The following is a 25,406-nucleotide window of genomic DNA, read 5'->3' as shown; positions in this document are numbered from 1 at the left end:
GTAGAATTTCTTCCCATCAAATCTGGAGACAGTCTAACAAATCCAGTAACTGGGAATGCAGTCGATCGGCTCTGCGGAAAATATTTACTCATTAAAATAGACTTATTTACTTGGTGTTCTTCTATGATTTTTCTTTACGATTCATTTGTTCAGTGTTTCCTTCGTTATTGTAGGTTAAATGGTAGGTTTTATTTGACACAATTTCATGGAAAAATGTCACAGTTTCACCTGCAGCCTTCAGAAAGTTGAAACTAAATTTATTATCAAAGTACATGCATCCATATGTCACCTGAGAGGCATTTTATTGCGAGGATGCACAGTAAATACAAAGAAACAGAATAGAATCAAAGAAAACGGACAAACAAAAGACAACGCACACAAAATGCGGGAGGAACAGTCGGGAGATGTCACACAGCAACTTTACGTGCGGGTGAAAAGAGTGAACAGTCGACATTTCGAGCCGAGGCTTTTCATCAGGACTTCGTGATGAAGGGTCTCAGCCCGAATCGTCGACTGTTTACTCTTTTCCACTGATACTGCCTGGCCTGCTGAGTTCCTCCAGTATTTTGTGTGTGTTGCTCGGATTTCCAGCATCTGCAGATTTTCTCGTCTTTGTCAAACAAAAGACAACAAACGATGCAAATAGAAAAAGAAAAAAAAACGTAATAAATATTAATCGGTAAAGCTAAGGCAAATTCAAATAGTAGAACTATCTTCTAAAGATGAAAATATGAACTTTGGATTGGATAAGTGCAAAACATTAAACATAAGGAAAGGTGCAATAGAGCTAGTAGAGTATAAAATAGAGCAGCAGTATACTATGTATACAAGATAGAATACGAAACATAAATATCTTGGATTCTTATCCCAGATAAACTACATAGATCATAGTGCAATAAAGGGATTTACTTCAAGGCTTAAGAAGATCTGCCGAACGGAGCCCAATAGTAAAAATATAACAAAGGCAACAAATACTTTCGCTATACCCATATTAACGTATACTTTTGGCATAGTATCTTGGTCTGAAACTGACCTGGAAAATTTACAAAGAAAAATAAGAACTGAAATGACAAATTTTAGAAAGCACTTAGAATAATACTACCTGGGACAGAAAGAGGAAGAGAGAAAAAAAACAGACAGAAATAATTACACAACAGTCATATAAAAACATATTTTCATCAACGAAAACAGGATTCAGTACCTCACGCAAGCATATGTAATTCTGATCAGCAATCCTTAGTGGTACACACCAGTAAACTTAAATGAAACTACAACCCCCCAAAATGAAGAAATTATCACTGCAGAAGAAAAAGTTAACCAATGGAAGAACCTGACCAAAGGAAGACATCCCCACAATCTGAGCAGACTAGATGTTGACAAGGAAGTGTGAAACGCCTGGCTCAGATTTGGAGTCCTCTTTCCAGAAACAGAGGGATTCCTTGTGGCAATACAGGACCAGGTGGTTAATACAAAAATATCAAAAATAAAAGACCAACAGATTCAAGACAATAAATGCAGAAAATGCCAGAAACAATTCAACATATTAAAGAATTGCACAGCAGTTTAACTCTGATTACTTACACAGGCACAATCAAATGGCAAACATCATTCATCAAAATCTTGCTTTAAAATACAAACTCCATACCTTACTATAAGTACAAGCCTAATGCAGTTTTAGAGACCCACAAATTATATTACTTCAATCCATAATAACCATCCATATATAATATTACAGGGCATAGAGTGTATTGAAGTGAAGCAAAGAGGCAGCAACTTTGTGAACCCTACACAGATTACAGAGGAGGAGCTGTTTCACGTCTTGAGGCAAATTAGTGTGGATAAATTGCTAGGGCCTGACATGGTGTTCCCTCTGACACTGGGGGAGGCAAGAACAGTAATTGCCAGAGCCCTAGCAGAGATATTTAAATCATCCTTAGTGACAGGAGAGGTACCAGAGGATTGGACGATAGCTCGTGTTGTTCCACTGTTTAAGAAAAGTTCTAAAGATAACCTAGGAAATTATAGGCTGGTGAGCCTGACATCGGTAGTAGGAAATTTATTGGATGGGATCTAAGGGACTGGATATATAAGTATTTGGAGAGACATGGACTGATGAAGGGTGGTCAGTATGGCTTTGTGCGTGATAGGTCATGTCTAACCTATCTTATAGAGTTTTTCAAGGAAGTTACCAGGAAAGTTGATAAAGGAAAGGCAGTGGACTACATGGACTTTTGCAAGACATTTGACAAGGCCCCACATGGGAAGTTGATCAAGAAGGTTCAGTCACTCAGCATTCAAGATGAGATGGTAAATTGGATTAGACATCGGCTTTGTGAGAGAAACCAGAAAGTAGTAGCAGAAGGCAGCTGGCTCTCTGATTGGAGGTCCGTGACTAGTGGTGTGCCACAGAGATCGGTGCTGGGTTTGTTATTGATCGTCATCTATATCATCAATCTGGATTATAATGTGGTTAACTGGATCAGCAAATTTGCAGATGACACCAAGATTGGAGGTGTCATGCAAAACTATCATGACTTGCAGCAGGATCTGAACCAGCTGGAAAAATAGGCTAAAAATGGCAGATGGAATTTAATGCAGAGAAATGTGAGATGTTGCACCTTGGTAGGGCCAACTAGGATAGGCCTTACACATGAAATATGTAAGGCACTGAGGCGTGCGGTAGGATAAAGGGATCTGGGAATGCAGGTCCATAATTTATTAAAAATGGGGTCAAAGATAGATAGGGTCATAAAGAAAGCTTTTGTCACATTGGCCTTCATAAATCAAAGTATTGAGTACAGGAGATGGGATGTTATGTTGAAGTTTTATAAGACATTGGTGAGGCCTAGTTTGGAGTATTGTGTGCAGTTTTGGTCACCTCCCTACAGGAAAGATGTAAATAAGGTTGACAGCATACAGAGAAAATCTACTAGGATGTTGCCAGAACAGGAGGAAAGATTAAATAGTTTAGGACTTTATTCCTTGAAATGCTGAAGATTTAGAGGAGATTAGATAGAGGTATACAAAATTATGAGGGGTATAGATGCAAGTAGGCTTTTCCCATTGAGGTTTGGTGGGACTACAACCAGCGGTCATGGGTTAAGGGTGAAAGGTGAAACATTTAAGGAGAACATAGGGGAAACATCTTCACTCAGAGGGTCGTGAGAGTGTGGAATGAACTGCCAGCGCAAGTGGTGCATGCGAGCTCCATTTGAACGCTTAAGAGAAGTTTGCATAGGTACGTTAATGGTACAGGTATGGAGGGCTATGATCCCAGTGCAGGTCAATGGGAGTAGGCAGTTTAATTGGCTCAGCACAGACTAGATGGGCTGAAGGGCCTGTTTCTGTGCTGTACTTTTCTATGACTCCAAACAAGCAAGAACAATTTACTTAATAGATTCCAAACAAACGTAACATACAGATATAAATAAGTGGGAAAACAACAGACTTATTATGAATTAAAAGATGAAATTGAAAGACTATGGAACATGACCATTGTCCCAATAGCAATATCTACGACTGGTATCACCCCCAGTCACTACACAATGGTATTAACCGATTAGGCCTACACAGCAATATTTACATCAATCTCCGGAAAGCCATGAAGTTGAGAGTTAAAGGGCAAAAATTTAAGGGTAACATGAGGGGGAACTTCTTTACTCAGAGAGTGGTAGCTGTGTGGAACGAGCTTCCAGCAGAAGTGGTGAGGCAGGTTCGATGTTGTCATTTAAAGTTAAATTGGATAGATATATGGACAGGAAAGGAATGGAGGGTTATGGGCTGAGTGCAGATCGGTGGGACTAGGTGAGAGTAAGAGTTCGGCACGAACTAGAAGGGCCGAGATGGCTTGTTTCCGTGCTGTAATTGTTATATGTTATATGGTTATATGATAATAAACACGACTAGAATAGTTCCAAAGTTCCTAGCAATTGAGAAATGTGTATGCATGGCTATGCTCGGACCTCAGTTTTACCAGAGAAAAATATAACACTAATAATGTAATAAATATCCAGAACGTGAGATGAAGAGTTCTTGAATGTGGAACAGTTCAGAGATGGGGCGAGGGAAGTTATTGCCTCTGGTTCAAGAGGCTGATGGTGTGGGTCTTGAGGTTCCTGTAAGTTCTTCCTGATGGAAGCAGCGAGAAGAGAGCATGGTTTTCCCCAGCGCGGGTCCTTGATAATACCGCTTTCCGCGACAACTCTCTGTATAGATATGCTCGGACATTACTTCTTCGGTAAGCGAAAAGGGAATTGAAAAATATCGCCTGGATGGGCAACGGTGGATGGGAACATTACCTATCTACCGCGGCTGGACTTCAATGTCACATGGGTTTGCAAAGGGTTAAATTTTACCGACAGCATGGGACCATGGTGAGTCCAGAAGGCAGTTCCCATTTAGCCGCTCACATGCGGTGTAACAACACCCCTTGGTTCAGAAGATTTGCTCCCGGCATCTCAGAGCGACGCTTTCCGTTTGTTGGAGGAGTAGAAGTAAATAAACAAAATGACACGGAAGACCCGAGGCTTGACTCCACCCGTGGCGGCATCTCAGCAACGTGTGGCTAGTCTAGCTGAGAAGTCCGTTCAACCTGTGGCGTAGGGTGGACGGGAGCTGAAGGAAGGTCGTACCCACTGCCGAAACCACTGCCCCGAGGAAGCGGCACACAATGCACGCCTTTCATGCGGCTGGTGTGACTGACCTGAGTTCCCTGTAGCGCTGATCACTCGCTCAAAGGCACCCTTATTCTTCGCCTGTATCCTCTCTGGTGCCGGGCCAGCGTGGTCGAAGGGCTGTATTACCGCTGATCATTTTCTGTGGAAACTAGCCCAAAAAAAAACAAGGTGTGTTGTGGCCATTTTCGATGGTTTCCGATTATTCTCGATGTCCAACTTGGTTAGACAGCCAGGAAAAAAAACAAACTTGCACCTCTCAACCGGGTTGTAAAGGACGTCCCCTCATGTTACCTTCCGCAGAATCAGACGAAGCCGTTGCCATTTTCACGGATTGAAACTTAATGTAAATAGACTACAATTCAGGTAAATATCCAATAAAGTTGAACTTTTGTATAAAGATTCCGTTAAGTAAACTTGTTCTTTTCAAAGGAAAAGATTAAGGCAATCAGTGAGGTGTATCTGTACAATAAAGGTTGTCTATTTTTATTCGCCAATATTTAAAGTGAGGGGTACAGTCTTTCAGAAAATGAATGGAATCCAACCAGGAGCAAGTCAAATCTTTCCGAGGGTGACAGGATGATAATATCGTTTAAAATCAGTAAGGGGACGGGATATCACTTGATCTTGCCATGATAAAATTAACTTTGTACTTAAGTGAGGTGAACTTTCTGAGATCGCTCGCCGGGTTTTACAACTGTCGTTTATTATTACTGTTAGATGGGATATTGCCAACAGCGAAAACCCCGAATCCCCTGTCCCTCACTTTCAAATTTCAACCAAAGCGCCTGGCTCCCTTTTCAAATGCACGGAACATCATGAAGCGCTGGATTACGTCGGCACAAAGTCAATTAATTTCAAATTGACCTTAAAGACATAATAATTAGTAATTACTTCCGAACAATCTCGTTGGTACTGAAAATTAGCAACAGCAATTGCAGATTCCTACTCTTTCAGGTTTCATTTATGATAAGTGACTTTAAATTAAAAAAAAACATTTTTATTTATTTTCCTTTTTTACTCCTACTTGGACCTTTTGGCCTTTATTTCACTTTCTATTCCTCCTCTGAAATTAAGACGGTATTCTCACAGGCACTTCCTGCTTTTTACTGGTATTCAACAGGGATTCTGAAGTTCATTCCGTAAAGTAGTACCCAGTGGTTTTGCCTTCTTGCCACAGATGTCCTGCAGAGGCTGCAGCATTGTGCAACTTGCATTGCAAAGCCTGGAAGTAAGTTTGTGGACAATGGTAGATGGAGTTCAACCCAGATAAGTGTGAGGTGGTTCATTTTGGTCGGTCAAATATGATGGCAGAATATAGTTTTAATGGTTAGACTCTTGGTAGTGCGGAGGATCAGAGGGATCTTGGGGTCCGAGTCCATAGGACGCTCAAAGCTGCTACGCAGATTGACTCTGTGGTTTAGAAGGCATGCGGCTCATTGGCCTTCATCAATCGTGGGATTGAGTTTAAGAGCCGAGAGGTAATATTGCAGCTATGTCGGACCCTAGTTAGACCCCACTTGGAGTACTGTGCTCAGTTCTGGTCGCCTCACTACAGGAAGGACGTGGAAACCATAGAAAGGGTGCAGAGGAGATCTACAAGGATGTTGCCTGGATTGGGGAGCATGCATTATGAGAACAGGTTGAATCAACTCGGCCTTTTTTGTTTAGAGCGACGGAGGATGAGAGGTGACCTGATAGAGGTATATAAGATGATGAGAGGCATTGATCGTGTGGATAGTCAGAGGCTTTTTCCCAGGGCTGGAATGGCTAACACGAGAGGGCACAGTTTTAAGGTGCTTGGAAGCAGGTACAGAGGAGATGTCAGGGGTAAGTTTTTTACTCAGAGAGCCAGCGACAGTGGTGGAGATGGATACAATAGGGTCTTTTAAGAGACTCCTGGATGGCTACATGGGGCTCAGAAAAATAGAGGGCTATGGGTAAAGCCTAGGTAGTTCTAAGGTAGGGATATGTTCGGCACAGCTTTGTGGGCCGAAGGGCCTGTATTATGCTGTACGTTTTCTATGTTTCTATGTGAATGTACCCAGGCACTGGTCATTCTTAGGCCATAGTGGAATCCTGTGCCTTGGTCCTATTTATATATTTAATTATAGGGTCAAGATAGCAAAATCACATTTTTTTATGTTGCTTAGCATTCCATTAGTACTGGAAACAATGTGTATGATAAGTGTAATCTACCAGTATATTATCACAGAACTGGGCTGGACAAACACATGAGAGAAAGGAATACAGAAGTTTTGATGAAAGCATTAAAGAAGGACAGGGAGGTACACACAGTAACTGAAATGCTCCCGAGCACATTGCCTTTGTAACTACGCAGCTGAAATTGGATGCAGCTAGAAAAAGTTTATGAAACATAAAAGATTTTCTTTGTTGCACTGTAATTCATTCCACCCTTCAATTAATAAATAAAATCAAGTCTATGTGATTTTTAAATTTTCATTCTAAATATTAATAGTATGCAAATTACAAAAAAAATTCAAAGTGCTATGCAGTTTTCAGGCTGTGTAATATAAAAAAAAAAATTCCTGCTCAGAGAAATGGTTGGTTTTTCTCACATCCGTAAAAATATATATAGATGGGGATATTGGAGAGGTGGTACCTAGGTATAAATGAATTGAGATGTATGATTTGTTTTCACACAGTGTTTTCTATCAAATTCATGTTACCAAGAAATTGGGCAACTACTCACGGAAGAGAACGTTGCAGGGCCCCATGAAGGGGACAAGGTTACAGGGTTAATTGGATTGCTCATCCAACAGGAAACACAGGCACGATGAGCCTTTTGAAGATAAGACATAGGAGCAGAATTAAACCAATTGGCTTGTTAAGTCTCCTTCGTCTGATTTATTTTCCTTCTCAAGCTCATCTCCTGCCCCCTTCCTGTCACCTTTGATGCCTTTACTAATCAGGAACCTATCCATCTCCGCTTTAAATATACCCGACAACTTGGCCTCCATGGCCATCTGTGGCAATGAATTCCACAGATTCACCACCCTCTGGCTAAAGAACTTCCTTCTTATCTCTGTTCTAAGGAGACATCCTTCTATTCTGAGGCTGAAGTAGGACAAGATCAGATCATTCAATGCCCCAAACCAGCAATAAGGTACTGACATGTTACTTTTATCTTAGCATCACTTTCCTGTACTAACACTATAACTAAACATTCTTTATATTCTGGGTGAAGAAGTCCCTGAGTGGCTGATGCTTTATTGTGTAATCGCCTCCCCTTTTTCTAGATATCCCAGCCAATAGGTGATCATGCCTGCCTTATCAAATCCTGTAACAAATTTTTATATTTCATTGAGATCATTTCTCATTCTTCTATACTCTAGAGCGTACAGCCACAGATTATATAATCTCTCCTCATATAATTAATGTATTATCACAGGAATTAATCCAGTGAATCTGTGCAGCAATCCCTCCATTACACATACGTTTTTGCTAAGTATCAAACACAGAACTGTACACAATATTGAAGGAGCAATCACCCTGGGCCCAATGAATCTGTATTAAGACATCTTTATTCATGTCTTCAAATCTTCTTGAAATAAACGGCAATATACTATGTGCCTTCCTAATTGATTGTTATGCTTGCATATTAGCTTCAAGTGATGCAGATACAAGAGCGTCCAAGCCTTGATCTGTGCTATGGAGTTATACTATTCAGCGGTAAATAAGCTCTCGCCAACCTATGTGGAATTTTTCTCAAAGTAATATTCTAGAAGATTGATTCATTTAACATTATGTCTTCAGAATAACAGAAGGTTTTAAAGTCTGTGAAGCTTTGAAGAACAGCTTTGCATAGTTTGTTTCTAAACCTATTTCTAGAACTAAAATCTGTTCCTGAACTCACACTGAGGCTTTAAATGTCCAATATTTATCTTTAGTGATAAGAAGCAAAGATTGCAAATGACTTTGCAGGGTATTTGGGATGGCTGACCATTTAAATTTGAGCAATTAAAATAAATATATTTAAACTAAAGAATGCTGATGACATATACAGTAAGTAATTGGGAGTTTTAGAGGACAAAATATAATATTAAATTCTGCAAATACTAGAAATACTTGCTGTTGGACCCCGGCCATATTCTACCGAGATACAACACTGGGCGTCACGGGAGGTTGTTCCTGCCTGTGGCCATCGAACTTTGCAGCTCCTCCCGTGGAGGGTCAGACATCCTGAGCCAGTAGGCTGGTCCTGGACTTATTTCCATCTGGCATAGTTTGCATTTTGTTGTTTGATTGTTTGTAGTTTTTGTATTGCTATATTTATCCTCTATTCTTGGTTGGTGCGGCTGCAATGAAACCCAATTTCCCTCAGGATCAATAAAGTATATCTATCTATCTAATGTAGAAAAGAATGCTGTGATATTTCAAGAAGAAAAGGAAAATGTCTTTTGTTTGTAATTTATCATTAGAAATCTCGGTATTCCACAGAGTTGCTTTTGGGCAGCTGTTTGAACTGAGTTTAAGAGCAGAATTCTTTAAGAATAATTTGGAATTTGGGCTGTAAATGTGTTTTATTAATAAAACATTATTATTGTTAGTAATATTTATCAAATCTGCAATCTAAATGAAATGCAATCCTCTGTGTGAACATTCATTAAGTAATATCAAAATTTGTGTGCTGATTTTTGCAGCAAATAAAAACGACTATGGATTTTGTCATATTCTCACAAAAACCCTATTTGCTCAATAACTTCCTTCAGGAGCATTAAAATTAGAAACGGGAGCTGGTTGCCCAGCCCTTCAGACCTGCTTCACCAGCCAATAAGCCCTTGGTGTATTGAAACACAAATAGTAACCTTAGTTTTGTATTTCTTTCTACCCCCTTGCTTATCAAAAATTAATCCACCCTGCCTTAAACATATTTAAAGAGACTGCTTCCGGTATCCTTTGAGATTGTGAGGTGCAAAGACTCATGACCCTCAGAGCGAAAATAACAAAAATCCTCAACTGTTTGTGAAATGGAGAGCATTTTATTTTCAAATGGTGGCCTCGAGAAGAATTGCCCTTTCCATTTACACCCTATGAGTAACTGTCATATATGTTTTAATAACACTTGAGGAAGAAATCCTCCTTCATTTCTGGTATGATCTGTGTGATACCACAGAATCTCTTAACAATTTGTCTCTTAGTAAGTTCGAGGTGACTAGATGTGGACAATAAAAACCTCACACCAGTGTCACATGTGGCACAAATAAACTCAATCTTTCATTGTTATAAATTTTTTCAAGCTGTAATTTACTTACCATTTGATCACACTTCTGACATGATATATTTTATTTCTCTTGGGCAGGTAGCTCAATAAAAAATACTGCAACTCACTGAAATACTGATTTGGCCTTTCAGATTAATGAGCAGCTGACAACAGTCGGTAAGCTTAACATCTTAATAAGAACGTCAGTTTCATTAGGCCTCAGACCAAAACTGTGAGAGATAAAAGCAAATGCATTTTGTATTTTATGTGCAGCCATTTATCACCCGTCCATTTCATTAATAGCTGTGCTCAGGGTTTTGCTGAAAATGTCACAGTGGCCAAGTTCATTGCTAAGTGCATACTTACATTAGCTGCACTGGCAATTAATTTTTGTGTAAAGGAAAATATATTTTCTCATGGAGATGAGGGAACAAATTCAGAGTATGGGAAATCACAAATAATTGTAGAAAAGCTAGAGAATATGTCAGTGGCTAGAAGATAAACACAATATTGAAGATCTATTTATTGTGTAGACTGTGGTAAATCCATTTATAGCTTTTATCTCTTTTAGTTTCTTGACCACTCACCTGCAAACTAATTTTTTCATTTTGGCTTGGCCTCCTAGACTGATTTATGTTGTGTTCCTTTTATTGAACTTTTTGGTGAGCACGCTCCATTTTAATGTCTGAGGAAACATCTACTAGTTGGTTATATTATCTGTGGGCGGTTCACGGGAACGCACGTGGAGACGAACATCAAATGCTGTTGGTAGATCATCAACCCTTTTGTCTACCAAAGGTTGTCGATCTGCCAGCACATTCAGATGCCCACGGAGGAATGCTGCCAACTGGCATATTCCAGACTGCAGCCGTACCTGCTGCAGAATGCACTGTAGTCACCGCAAGGGCTTGGTGAGGAAGGACCACAGTGGAGATTTCTCCTCCCAGAGAGGAAGGGGTCTGGTTGGGGGAAGGAAGCCTCTCAATTATTTTAGTAGATAGTATACTACCCCAGAGTCCCACACGAGTGGCAGCAGAGATATATATCAATGTAATAGAAGAGTACGGAAAGGAATGTAAAGAATGAAAAGGCATTGAATGGTTATTCTTGTAAATAATTAAAAAGTTATGAATAAAGTTTATTTGTTTTAAAATAGGCAGTCCAACAACTTAATAAGCGTTAACTTTTTCAAACTTTGCTCTTAAAACACCTTAATAGATTCAAGGTGAACGCCAAAATGAATGCCTCATATTTTGAAACGCATTGGTAATTGATCATCGGTTTATTATTGTCAGATGTACTGAGTTAAAATAAAAAGCTTTGTTTGTGTACCATCCAGAGAGATTATTCTATACATAGGTGCATCGAGGCAGTACCTAAGGAAGACAAAATAGAGGACTGAATATATCGTTAAGAGTCCCAAAAAGGGTGCAAGTAGGCAAATAAAGTGCAAGGGCCAGGATGAAGCTGATTGAGAGATCACAGCCATTCCAGAGTCTTATAATAGCAGGCTAAACTGTCCCTGACCCTGGTGGCACATGTGTTCAAGCTTTTGCATCCTCTGCCTGATTGGGTGTGTGTGGGTGTGTGTGGTGGGTGGTGAAGAGAGAATGACCAGGCTGTGAACGATTCTTGATAATGTTGGCCACTTTCCTGAGGCAGCAGGAAATGTAGACAGAGTTAATAATGGGAAGGCTGATCTGCATGATAAAATGGGCTGTGTTTACAACTCTGTCATTTCTTGCGGTCTTGCGCAGAACACTTGCCATACCAAGCTGTGGTGCATCTGGGAGTTTTATCTTTTTCTCTGTTTATGAGCAAAGAATGACTTCATGAAAGTTTGGTTTAAACATATTCTTTGTTTTGACCTGATAAAATAATACAGAATATTCACAATATGGGTAAAATGTTGTGGAATTCGATGCAGTTTCTATTAATTTCAGCCTTTCCTTTAGAAGTGAGGAAATTGTGAACCTAGCCCTCTAATCTGGGAGATCACTACTAATAGCAACTGCTGTTATCTGCAGATTCCCCTTCTCTGAGTTGTATGTTTTAAAAATTATAAAAGAGATTATTCTTGGTTTGCATGATCCCATTGTGGGGCCTTGTCAACTTTCAGTTAAAGTATTAATCAATCTGATTTTTAAAGTACTTAAATGTTATGGGTATAAAAGTAGAGAGGTTGTGCTCCCATTGTATTGGGCTATGGTAAAACCACATTTAGAGTATTGAGCACAGTATTGGTCTTCTTATTTAAGTAAGTATGCTAACATGTTGGAGGCATGTTAGAGAAGCTTTACTGAACCTGCATTTGGAATAAGTGGGTTATCTTAGCTGTAAAGATCGGTTAATGCCGCTGAAGTGAAAACGTAAAATGTCGGAAACTCTCACCAGGCTCAGGAAGCATCTGTGGTGGGAGACATGTATGACGTTTATGTAGACCACTCTTCATCAGAACTCTTGTTTCCAAAAATTTTCTGTTTTTATGTCAGATTTCCAGCACCTGCAATCTTTCTGACTTTCATTTACTATTGTATCTCTTTTGGAGTTTAGAAGAGCGAAAGGGGATTGGATTAAAATATAAAAGATTCTGAGAGGTTTCTTCATGAATGTTTGAGAGAATGCTTTCCTATGTGGGGACCTAGAACTAAAGGTCACAGTTTTACAATAAATGGTTGCCCATTTTAGATAGAGATGAGATTTCTTTTCCCTCTCAGATACTTGCAACTGTTTGGAATTTTCTTCTTAAAGTCTTCTAGCTCAATTAGATGAAATGTTGTTAAGTGAAGGAACGAAAGGTTACCGGGGTAGATTGGAATGAAGAGTAGATGTATTGTTAGATTAGCTTTGATCTCATTGAATGGAGAGGCAGGCTTAAGGGGTTCAATGGCTTACTACTTTCCTAATTTGTATGTTGGATAAGACCATAAGATATAGGAGCAGAATTAGGCCATGTGGCCCATCGAGTCTGCTCCACCATTTCATCATGGCTGACTCATTTTTCTTCTCAGCCCCAATCTCCTACCTTCTCCCCATATCCCTTCATGCCCTTACCAATCAAGAATCAACCTCTGTCTTAAGTAAACATACAGACTAGGCCTCCACAGCTGCCTGGGGCAAAGAATTCCACAGATTCACCATTCTCAAGCTCATGAAATTCCACCACATCTCCATTCTAAAAGGACACCCCTCTATTTTGAGACTGTGTCCTCTGGTCTTAGATTCTCCCACCATAGGAAACATCCACTCCACATTCAGTCTATCAAGGCCTTTCACCATTGACAGGTTTCAATGAGGTCACTCCTCATTCTTCTGCAATACAACCAATACAGGCCAAGAACCATCAAACACTCTTCATATGACAAGACGTTCAAACCTGGAATCATTTTCATGAACATCCTTTGAACCCTCAACAGTATCAGCACATCCTTTCTAAGATAAATGGCACAAAGCTGCTCACAGTACTCTGAGTGTGGCCTCACCAGTGCTTTATGAAGTCTCAACATTACACCCTTGCTTTTTATTCTATCCTCTTGAGATTTATGCCAACATTGCATTTACCGCCTTCACCACAGATTCGACCTGCAAAATAACCTTCAGGGAATCCTGCACAAGGACTCCCAGTCCCTTTGTGCCTCAGTTTTTTGTAATTTGTCTCCATTTAGAAAATAGTCAACCTTTTCATTTCTTCTACCAATCTGCATGATCATACACATCCTGACACTATATTCCACCTGCCATTTCTTTGCCCATTCTCCTAATATGTCTGTCCATCTTTAGCCTCTCTACTTGCTCAAAACTACCTGCCCCTCCAACTATCTTCATATTGTCTGCAAAATTTGCAATAAAGCCATCAATTCCATCATCCAAATCATTAACATATAATGTAAAAGGAATCGGTCCCAACACAGACCCCTATGGAAAACCACTAGTCACCAGCAGCCAGCCAGAAAAGGCTCCCTTTATTCCCACACTTTGCCTCCTGCCAATCAGCCACTATTTTATCCATGCCAGAATACTTCCTGTAATACCATGGACCTCATGTGTGGCATCTTGTCAAAGGCCTTCTGAAAATCCAAATACACAACATCAACTGATTCTCCTTTGTCTATCCTGCTTATTATTTCTTCATGTGTGGGTATATATGGGCCTTTCCCACGTTATAACAGGGCTCCATTCTTGAGAGCTGCTCATAAACAGAACAGTTTGCAAGTCTCCACTATGCCATGATAGTTACCATGAAGTTTAGTGGTTTGATGAAAATACAAAATATTTAGAAATTGTTATTACTAGAAATACCCAGCCACATATTGTAGATGCTGAATGTGATTCATCACTAGATAACAAGGTAAAAAACTATCAGGAACAAATAGATAACAGCTAATGATATTTTGAGGTCCTCCAAAAATTGCCCATGAGTTATCAATGACCAGGAACATCGACAAGAAGTGAAACAAGCAAATTAATATATTGGCTACTTAATTTTAATTAAAATTTCCAAGTTTGCCATACCAATGAAATACATTTTTGCACATGTATTTGAATAATTACAGGAAGTAATTTTGGAATCCATGAAATATTTTAGAAGAATGATGAGCCTATTAGATTTCCCTTTAAAAAAAAATAATGTTGAACATTTAGAGAATTATGAAATAAAGTCCGTAAATTTCAATGAATTAGTTACTCATCTGAAATGCAGACAGACAAGAGATGTATGAAGGTGCTTCCAATTAATTTGATAGCATTGGTCTTGAGAGTTTCCAGTTTGTGAAGCATCTGTACTTGTGAAGTTTTGTATTAAGAGATGCCTTAGCATCACCAACCTCTCACATAATGAGAAGCAGCAATAAAACTCTGATTTCTTAAATGAATCCCTCAGGAGTTCTGAAATAGTTTGTGAAGTATTTTTATTGGCTTCTATCATGTTTTCTATCAAGTCAGGGAAAACTATAACCTGTTGGCTATTTAACAAAATGTTGCATTATTTACTTAAAGAAACAGACTCGAAGAATTTATTGAACACCAGACACATAAACGTAAATTGCAATAAAAATAGTTTTAATTTGAAACTGGTATTGTCAAGTCACCTAAGACTTGCAGTAACATGGCAGCGTGCTCGTACACAGCAGCCTCTTGAGGGCAAGCCGAAGGCATGTGTGTATACGTATGTATGTGTGTGTATACGTATGTATGTGTGTGTATATGTATGTATGTGTGGGTGTATGTATATGTATGTATATATATTATTTTTGCACCATTGTATGTTTGTTTGCTATTTTGAATGTGTTATGAGTGCCATGTGCTGTGCATGTTTGCACTTTTGCCCCAGGAACGCTATTTCGTTCGGCTGTATTCATGAATATAGTTGAATGACAATTAAACTTGAACTTGAACTTGAACTTCCATTTCTAATGACCTCTCCTGACTGCTTTCAATGAACTATGTGCTTGTACTCTTCAGTCCCTTTGTTCCTACACTCCCCGTGCCCCTCCATTCGCAGTGTAAGGCTTGTACTGGTCTAACTTTAAATGTAAACCATTCGCTTTTCCTGCTTATGATAGCTGTTTGTCTGCCGCAACTGTGCAATATACTATCTGGGTGTGAAATTCTTAACTGAATTCTAGCTGAGACAAATCCAGAGCACGTGGGAGAAAACTGGGGAATTATTTTTTCCAATTATGAAGATATTTGTCAGTTTTTCAAAAGGAGATAAAACTCATTGGACTGGAATTGGTCTAGTAAAATGGAGTTAACTCAATGACCGACAATCTAAACTGCATATCCTAGAAATTTCTCATGTAGTACAACATTCCTGTGTGGTTCAGGATAGAACTTTAACAATAAACTTGAATTTGAAGTACATCTTGGTGACACTGAAAGGGGTCTTGCCCGAGCAGATCCCAAATCACGGAGTCTCTTGTTTAGGACTGGTTACAATTTGCTGCCTTTTTTGGTAAAACATGCTACTTTCCGCAGGTGTCCCAGCTTCACTGGCTTGCACTTCTCGCCAACTGATGTATTATGACCCCACCCACCACATGAGGCTCGCAGCACCGATACCTGCTTCCACCACATCCCACTCCACTGTGATGTGTGATAGGGGAGCCTTTGTCTATCTTTCTGACAATGGCTCTACTCTGTAGTAGTGGAATGAGTGGATTCAAGGTCTTAGTGCAAATCAAACGTGAACAGACTGCTCTATTGTACATGTGATAGAACTTTGCAACAAATGGCCCTTGAAGCAATGAGAAGCAAGAAGCACCTACCATGTGAAGTTTCTCTCCCCGTTTGGGGAAAAAAATCCTAAACCTGTTTCCGTTCATCACAATACTGCTTCATGATGTATTGGATGTGCTGTCTAGAATCTGGGACTAAATACCAATTTAACCAATCACTAGAGCATTTGAACAGCTTACTTTTAATTTACATAAAAGACCTCCTGTCATGGAAAATTAGACATTTAGATCAGTGAATTGCTGATTTACCAAGATTCTTCACAGCTGCCTATCTCATTTTTTTTCCCTCAATAAATCAAAGATCGCTGGTTTGTTTCTTCAAAACACTGTGCATAAAAATCAGGGTTGCAACTAACCGACACCATTTTTAACTTAAACTCCACGAAAACATCATGGTCGCTAATTGTAATATTTAGTTAGCATTCTGACAATAAATTCTGATTTCAAGTTTCAGTGGTTGCTTCTAGATGTCAGCTAAATACAACATTTCTAATTTTATAAATCAGATTTCAAATTGGAGAAATAGTTATTATTTTCTGAATCTGTTGTTACTCTGCTCTGTTCACTGTAGTTTTCACTGCCATTTCCAAATTTGTTGTCTGACCTCTTAGAAGTGCAACATGATGGCCAGATATCTGCAATAAACAATGTCAAAGCAACCTGCACTCGTATCACAAATTTAATCCATCCTACTTAGAATATCAGTCTCAGGAGATGCTGTGACTGTGGAAGAGAAGCCAGGATAGTGTGTTGCCTCCCAGGTGCTAGGGTCAAGGATCTCTTTGAGTGGCTGAAGGAGATGAGTGAGTGGGGAGGAAATTATGACTTGGGTAGAAGAAGGGATGAGGCCTTGCGGTATGAATATAGGGAGTGAGGTGAAAAATTAAGCAACTGGACCTCTGGAGTAGTGCTATGTGTAAACAAGGTCAGAAGTAGAAAGGCCAAATGAATTTGTGGCTAAGGAGCTGGTACAAAGGGCAGGGACTTGGGTTCTTGGATGACTGGGGATCTCTTCTGGGGAAGAGGCAAGCTGTACAAGAGGGCCAGGTTGTGCTTGAACCAGGGAGAGACAAATATCCTTGCAAGGAAATTTGCTAACGCTAGATGGGAGATTTAAACTAGATTGGCAGGGACCGAGCAGGAGCAAATCATGGGATAAAGCAGCAGCCAATGACGGCATGTTGAGTAATTGGAATAGTAAAGGACACAGGAAAGGGATACTCCGTTAAACTGCACTTACTTTAATGAACAGTGTTTAGCAGCTAAGGTGGACTGGGATGCTACAACCCTGACCCAGTGAAGGGCGGGACAGGCAGCATACAGCTGCTTCATGTTAACTTCCCTGGTATTGACTGGGTGGAATTTATGAAATGTGGCCAGGAAAGTTTCTGGATTCAATATACAGAGAGTCCTACTCAGGAGGGTATGAGAGTGACTTTCTTTTAGAGAACGAGGCAGGACAAGTAACTGAAGGTGCAGACACCGTGCACTTTGGCTCTGATGGCTATAATTCTATTAGTTTTTACATTGAGTTAAATTGACTTTATTACTTACATCTTCCATATATGTGAGGAGTCCCGCAGAGACTAGTGGAGAAATTGTCTCTGCTTGCCCTTAACACTACCATGTGTTGGTGGATTCTGGATTTCTTGACAGAGAGACCACAGTCAGTCCGTGTTGGCAGGAACATCTCTGACTCCATCACACTGAGCACTGGATCCCCACAAGGCTGTGTGCTTAGCCCATTACTGTTTACACTGCTAACACATGACTGTGCAGCCAGATTCAAGGAGAACCTGATCATTAAATTTGCTGATGATACCACAGTTGTGGGGCTCATCAGCAAAAATGATGAAATAATGTACAGGGAGGAGGTCAAACACCTAGAGAACTGGTGCAGTGATAACAACTTGATGCTTAATGTCACCAAAACCAAGGAGATGATCATTGATTTCTGACGGTCTCAGCCTGAGAACACACCCCTCAGCATCAGCGGCTCCACGGTGGAGAGAGTGGAAAACATCAAGTTCCTTGGGGTGCAGATCTCGGACAATCTCACCTGGTCCAGGAACACCACTGGGATTGTGAAACGGACCCAGCAGAGATTGCACTTTCTGAGGTAGTTTAAACAAGCATCACTCCCCACTAACATCTTAACTACATTCTACAGAGGCATGGTTGAGAGTGTGCTGACCTTTTGCATCACAACCTGGTACTCCAGCTGCAGTGCTGTCGACAAAAGAGCCTTGCAGAGGGTGGTTAGGGGAGCAGAGAAGGTTATTGGGGTCTCCCTACCTTCTGTCCAAGACCTCTTTCAGAGTTGATGCCTCCAGAAGACACGATACATCATTAAAGACCCCTCACACACTCTCCATGAACTGTTTGTTCTTCTGCCATCAGGCAAACATTACAGGAGCATCAAAACTAAAACCACAAGGCTACTAAACAGCTTCCTCCCACAGGCAGTCAGACTGCTAAATAGCTGCTCTACCTGACTCTGCTTTGGACACTTTTAACTTGCACCGGACACTTATAATTTGATTTTAACTGACGTGGCTGTTGTGTTTTACTATTTATTTTTATGTTTATTATTTAGTGTTGCATTTGTTATGTTATGATTGCACTGCTCCTGGGAAACGCTGTCTCATTCTGCCCTGCAGAGCTGATGTATGGTTAGAATGACAATAAAGTTTTTTGAATTTGAATTGAATTTGAGTAAAAATCTTTACACTATGTCTCCCTCTAAATGTGCAATTTATAGTAATTTATAAAAAATAGTATGTACAACAGGACAGTCAATGTAACATAGAAATACAATTGTATCAGCATGAATTCATCAGTCTGATGGCCTGGTGGAAGAAGCTGTCCCAGAGCCTGTTGGTCCTGGCTTTTATGCTGAGGTACCATTTCCTGGATGGTCGCAGCTGGAAAAGTTTGTGGTTGGGGTGACTCATGTCCCCAATGATCCTTTGGGCCCTTTTTACATACCTGTCTTTGTAAATGTCCTGAATAGTGGGAAGTTCACATCTACAGATGCGCTGGACTGTCCGCACCACTCTCTGCAGAATCTAGTTCCCATACCAGGCAGTGATGCGGCCAGTCAGGCTGCTCTCAATTGTGCCCCTATAGAAAGGTCTTAGGATTTGGGGGCCCAAATTCTTCAACAGTCTGAGGTGAAAGAGGCACTGTTGTGCCTTCTTCACCACACAGCCGGTATGTACAGACCACGTGAGATCTTCGGTGATGTTTTTGCCAAGGAACTTAAAGCTGTTCACTCTCTCAACCCCAGATCCATTGATGTCAATAGGGGTTAGCCTGTCTCCATTCCTCCTGTAGTCCACAACCAGCTCCTTTGTTTTTGCAACATTGAGGGAGAAGTTGTTTTCTTAACATCCCTGTGTCAGGGTGATGACTACTTCTCTAAAGGCTGCCTCATTATTATTTGAGATTAGGCCAATCAGTGTAGTGTCATCAGCAAATTTAATTAGCAGATTGGAGCTGTGGGTCATGATACAGTGATGGGTATACAGAGAGTAAAGGAGGGGGCTTAGATCACAGCCCTGAGGGGCACCTGTGTTGAGGGACAGAGGTGAGGGAGCCCACTCTTACCACCTGCTGGTGATCTGACAGGAAGTCCAGGATCCAGCTACGCAAAGCAGGTGAAGGCCAAGGTTTCTGAGTTTCTTGTCAAGCCTGCGGGGAATTATGGTGTTGAATGCTGAACTGTAGTCCAATAAATATTCAGCAAGGCTTACTGAGAAAGTAAGGAGGCATGGGATCCAAGGGGACATTGCTTTGTGGATCCAGAACTGACTTGCCACAGAAGGCAAAGAGTGGTTGTAGAAGGGCCATATTCTGCATGGAGGTCGGTCACCAGTGATGTGCCTCAGGGATCTGTTCTGGGATCCCTGCTCTTCGTGATTTTCTATAAATGACCTGGGTGAAGAAGTGGAGGGATAGGTTAGCAAATTTGCTGAAGACGCAAAGGTTGGAGGTGTTGTGGATAGTGTAGAGGGCTGTCAGAGGTTATAGTGGGACATTAATAGGATGCAAAACTGGGCTGATAAGTGGCAGATGGAGTTCAACCCAGATGAGTGAGAGGTGATTCATTTTGGTAGGTCAAATATGATGGCAGAATATAGTATTAATGGTAAGACTCTTGGTGGTGTGGAAGATCAGAGGGTTCTTGGGGTCTGAGTCCTTAGGACACTCAAAGCTGCTACGCAGATTGACTCTGTGGTTAAGATAGCATACGGTTCATTGGCCTTCATCAATCATGGGATTGAGTTTAGGAGCCGAGAGGTAATGTTGCAGCTATATAGGACCCTGGTCAGACCCCTCTTGGAGTACTGTGCTCAGTTCTGGTTGCCTCACTATAGGAAGGATGTGGAAGCCATAGAAAGGGTGCAGAAGAGGTTTACAAGGACGTTGCCTGGATTGGGGAGCATGTGTTATGAGAATAGGTTGAATGAACTTGGCCTTTTTTGCTTGGAGCGACGGAGGATGAGAGGTGACCTGATAGAGGTGTATAAGATGATGAGAGGCATTGATCATGTGGATAGTCAAAGGTTTTTTCCCTGGGCTGGAATGGCTAGCACGAGAGGGCACAGTTTTAAGGTGCTTGGAAGCAAGTACAGAGGGGATGTCAGGGGTAACACTCACAACACGCTGGAGGAACGCAGCAGGTCAGGCAGCATCTGTGGAAATGATCAGTCATTTCGGGCCAGAACCCTTCGTCAGGACACAAGAGACGTCAGGGGTAAGTTTTTTACTCAGAGAGCCGGTGACGGTGGTGGAGGCGGATACGATAGGGTCTTTTAAGAGACTCCTGGACAGGTACATGGAGCTTAGAAAAATAGAGGGCTATGGGTAAGCCTAGGTAGTTCTAAGGTAAGGACATGTTCGGCACAGCTTTGTGGGCTGAAGGGCTTGTATTGTGCTGTAGATTTTCTCTGTTTCTGACAGCATGTTCATATAAGCATCCTTCTTCTCCAGATGTGTGAGGATGGTGTGGCTATTGCATTGTCAGTCGATCAGTTGTGTCGATAGGCGAATTGTAGTGGGTCCAGTGTGGGTGGCAGCATGCTTCAGATGTAGTCCTTGACCAGCCTCTGAAAGCATTTGCTTATTATTGAAGTGAATGCGACAGGACGCCAGTCGTTCAGACATGTTACCTTGGTCTTTTTAGGTACAGGAACAATGGTGGATGTTTTGAAGCAGGAGGGCACTTTACACTGGGAGAGGGAGAGGTTAAAGATATCTGTAAACACACCTGCTAGTTGTGCCGCACATACTCTCTGGGATGCCGTCCGGTCCCACAGCCTTGTGACTGTCCACTTGCTGGAAACGCCTGCGTACATAGTGATTGAAAAGGATAGGACATGTCCACAGGTTAGGTTTCTACACTAGAGCTGAGTTTATTTTGGGGAAATTAGGAGGGTCCAACAGATGTCAATTGGGCAGACCTGACTGAAGGCTTTTAAGGGTATGATATCAAGATTCCAGCAGCAGCATGTTCCTGTAAGAGTGAAGGGTAAACCTGGTAATTTTAGAGAACCTTAGCTGATGAGAGATATTAATGTTCTGGTAAAGAAATAGAAGGAAGCATACATTGGGCTTATAAGATTGGAGATGACTATAAGATGATGAATACCCTTAGGAGGGAAATTAGGAGGGCAAAGAAAGGGTGTGAGATGGATGTGGCAGGTAAGGCTAAGGAAGATCCCAAAAGGTTCTATAGTTGTTGGGTTAAAGGGTGCCTAGGGAAAGAGTGAACAGCGGTCCCCAACCACTGGGCCGCGAGGAAGCGATATGATTTGGCGATGGGAGGCAGCTGCACCTTTCCTCATTCCCTGTCACGCATGGTTGAGCCATTAACGTATGCGAGGTCATTACCCGTGCATCATCCATGTCAGCGCGGGAAGAAGATCTTGTAAATGACGGCGGGCTGAAAAGTATGTTTGACATAACATCTCTGCCGGCATTCTGGATCAAAGTCAAGGCTGAATATCCTGAGATAGCCACGAAAGCACTGAAAACGTTGCTTCCATTTCCAACATATCTCTGCCATGAATGCAACGAAAACTAAATTGCGGAATAGACTGGACATAAGGAACCCCCTTCGAGTATCGCTGTCTCCCATCACCCCTCGATGTTGCAGGGAAACAAGTCCAGGGTTCCCACCGATTCAGCGATATTGGTGTGCTGCAATGATTTTATATGTTCATACGGGGAAAATATGTGCTGTGTGTTTAATATCCAAACGTTACTTAAAATGTTATGATGCTATTGACTTATATAATCATATAACAATTACAGCACGGAAACAGGCCATCTCTGCCCTTCTAGTCCGTGCCGAACGCTACTCTCACCTAGTCCCACCGACCTGCACTCAGCCCATAACCCTCCATTTCTTTCCTGTTCATATACCTATCCAATTTTTCTTTTAGATGATGATATCGAACCTGCCTCTACCACTTCTGCTGGAAGTTCGTTCAACACTTCCCTGATAACTCAAATTTCAAACTCCCCTGATAATTGACATCACTATATTCATGCAAGGAAAATATGCGCTGTGTGTTTAATATTAAATTCGTCAGATAAACACTTTTAGAAACGAAATTGAGTGTATTAGCCACTTATCACCTATATTCTGGTTGTGATTACCCCATCGACCCGAACAGAGTCGCCAAAAACGAATTGTAGAAAAAAATCAGCAGGTAAATGCAAACGCAAATTACGCCTGCGCACTGGTGCCCGCGCATGGTTTCTTGGTCATTGTAGTCATTCTCGGGGTAAACACAACGTATTTGACTACTCTTGGCCGTTGGCGACCCTACCCCCCACGTCCGCAAGAATATTGTCAATAAGAAACCGGTCCGCCTTGCAAAAAAAAGGGTTGGGGACTCCTGCTCGTAAAAATCAGTAGGGCTGTCTATTCTTGAGCCAAAGGCCATGGGTGGGATTTTTCAAAAATATTAATTCTGTTTTTTTTTTACTGAGGAAGAGATAAGGGAAACAAGTGGAATTATTTTGGATAACATTCATTTTACTCAGTGGGAGGCATTTGCAGTCTTGCAGTGTATTAGATAGGTTAATATGTAGGACTGACTGACTGCGTCCTCAGACTTTGTGGGAGGCTAAGGGAGACAATTCTGGATGTTCTTGTCGAGATACTGCTTCATCATTAGCTATGGGTGAAGTTCCCTAAGACTGGAAGGTGGCTATATTATTATCTAGTTTAAGAAGGGTAGCAAGGACAAGCTGGGGAACTACAGACTGGTCAGCCTGATATTTGTAGTGGAGAAGTTACTGGGGGGAATTCTGAGGAACAGGAAAACTACCAGCATTTACATAGACAGAAACAGAAGGTACTGGCCGAAAGCTGTTTCTCAGAAAGGAGGCTGGTGAGTAGTGGTGTGCTGCAGAGGTCAGTGTTAGGATCTTTGTTATTCTTTATTTATAGAAATTATTTGGTTAAAATGTATAAGGCTTGATCAGTATTTTTGTGGATGACAGAAAATTAAGAGATGTTGAGAGTGAAGAAGTTTATCATTGGTTACAGGGGATCAAAGAGAGGAAAATGGGTTTCAATACAGTTACATACGAGGTGATGAACTTTATACAGTTCAGCCAGTGTAGGACTTGTACAATAGATAGCAAGGCATGGGGAAGTGTAATGAAACAGAGGAGCCAAGGAATCCAAGTGCATAGTTCTTGAAACAGCATCACAGGTAGACAAGGTGGTGAATAAGGCACTTAGCATGCTGGCCTTAATCAGAGTACTGAGTGTTGTAGCTGGGACAGTACATTCAGATAGACAGTTTAACTCATTGGTGAGGCTGCACGGGGTACTGCATGCAGTTTTGGTCACTCCTTTCTAGGAAAAAAGTGATTAAACTGGAAACGGTGCAGAGAAGATTTATGAGAATGTTGCCAGGACTAGAGGGTCTGAGTTATAGGGAGAGGTTGGCCAGGCTAGGTGTTTATACCTTGAAGAATGAGGGATGACCTTAATAAAGATGTTTCAAACTATGAGAGGCATAGATAAAGTGGATGGTAGCTGTCTTTTCCCCAAGGTAGAGGAGTCCAAAACTAGGAGATACAGATTTAGGGTGATAAGGGAAAGCTTTAGAAGGGACCTTTGGGGCAACATTTTCACACAGAGGGTGGTGAGTATATGAAATGAGCTACCAGCGGAAGTTCTTGAGGCAGTTCTCATAGTATCATTTAAGAAACAATTGGTAGGTACATGAAGGGCATGCTCAGAGATAAGCAATTGAATGATTCAAAGTGAGCAATAAAAGAGTCAATTTTAATCCTTAAAATTTATTCCTGTGATACCTATTACATCATAAACAATAATTTTTTTTCTCTATTTAAATGACGTGCAACAGCTAGGCCATTCTTCAAGGCTTGCTGATGTGAAAAAATGGGAAATTAAATGCACCAGATTGTCAGTCACAATGAATTAAAATATGGAATAACAGCTTTGAATATCTGCCATGTTCCATTTTCTTGTGGGGTTTGTGCCATTTTGCCTTTGTGAAATTGAGCAACTCACAAAGTAAATCAAAAAAACAGTGAACCAAGCCTACAACTTAAAAGTCTATTAAGTTAAAGGAGAAGACTCAGGGAGAAGGAAGGGTATCTAACTGTATCTTTTTTTTACTCCCTATTTCAGGATTCCGAGGTCACAATGAATTTTTCACTATAGTTGCTGTTTTCTGACATCAATTAGTTGTGGAGATTTACAGCAGTGTGGAAGATAATTTTTATAAGATTTTGGAAGAGCTATCAGAGGGTGGAGGTTGTTGTACATTCTGAAAGTTGGCATTGTTTTCCCATCATTTGTTTTTGTAAATTTTATGATTTAAAGTTAATGATTAAAGATTGATTACTTCTAATATCAAAATTACAGCCGAGGTTGACATTAATTAAAAAAATGTCAGTGGAGAAAATACACTTCATATCTTTGATGTTGTCCTGAACTTGTAGTTATGTTAGAGACAAACTATTGACCATTGGTGAAAGTACCTGCAGAATCTCTTGTGTTGGTTTAAGTATATGTTGCTGGTTCTACCTTTCAACTACTAGCTTTCTTCCAAACACCACAACCTTTTCATACTGTTATACACTAGCAATCAATCCTGTTTCTTCTCAAGTCATTGTATCATTTCTTAATGCATGTATGCATTTCTAAATGACAATAAAATAGGACTGTGTCCTGATGTGAAACACTAGCTTTTGCTCTTCTTTCTACGGTGGCTGCTT

General features: G+C 40.8%; 1 protein-coding gene across 7 annotated transcripts in view; it reads left to right on the top strand.

Annotated features, from left to right (window-relative positions):
• blk (BLK proto-oncogene, Src family tyrosine kinase) overlaps nt 1-25,406 on the top strand; it is a 90,516-nt gene that overhangs the window by 3,587 nt on the left and 61,523 nt on the right. For 4 of the 7 annotated variants that reach the window (XR_010016344.1, XM_063035456.1, XM_063035465.1 and 1 more), the window contains exon 1: nt 4,423-5,039. The exons of 1 other annotated variant lie outside the window; for it this stretch is intronic. The gene's annotated coding sequence lies outside the window, so the exon portion shown is untranslated. Of the gene's footprint in view, nt 1-4,422; nt 5,040-7,729; nt 7,801-9,996; nt 10,075-25,406 lie in introns of those variants that run through there. 2 more of the 7 variants (XM_063035419.1, XM_063035429.1) reach the window with 2 other exon arrangements.

This window comes from Mobula hypostoma, chromosome 2 (genome assembly GCF_963921235.1).
Source record: "Mobula hypostoma chromosome 2, sMobHyp1.1, whole genome shotgun sequence".
Lineage (NCBI taxonomy): Eukaryota > Metazoa > Chordata > Chondrichthyes > Myliobatiformes > Myliobatidae > Mobula > Mobula hypostoma.
This window is presented reverse-complemented; position numbering and strand designations above follow the sequence as displayed.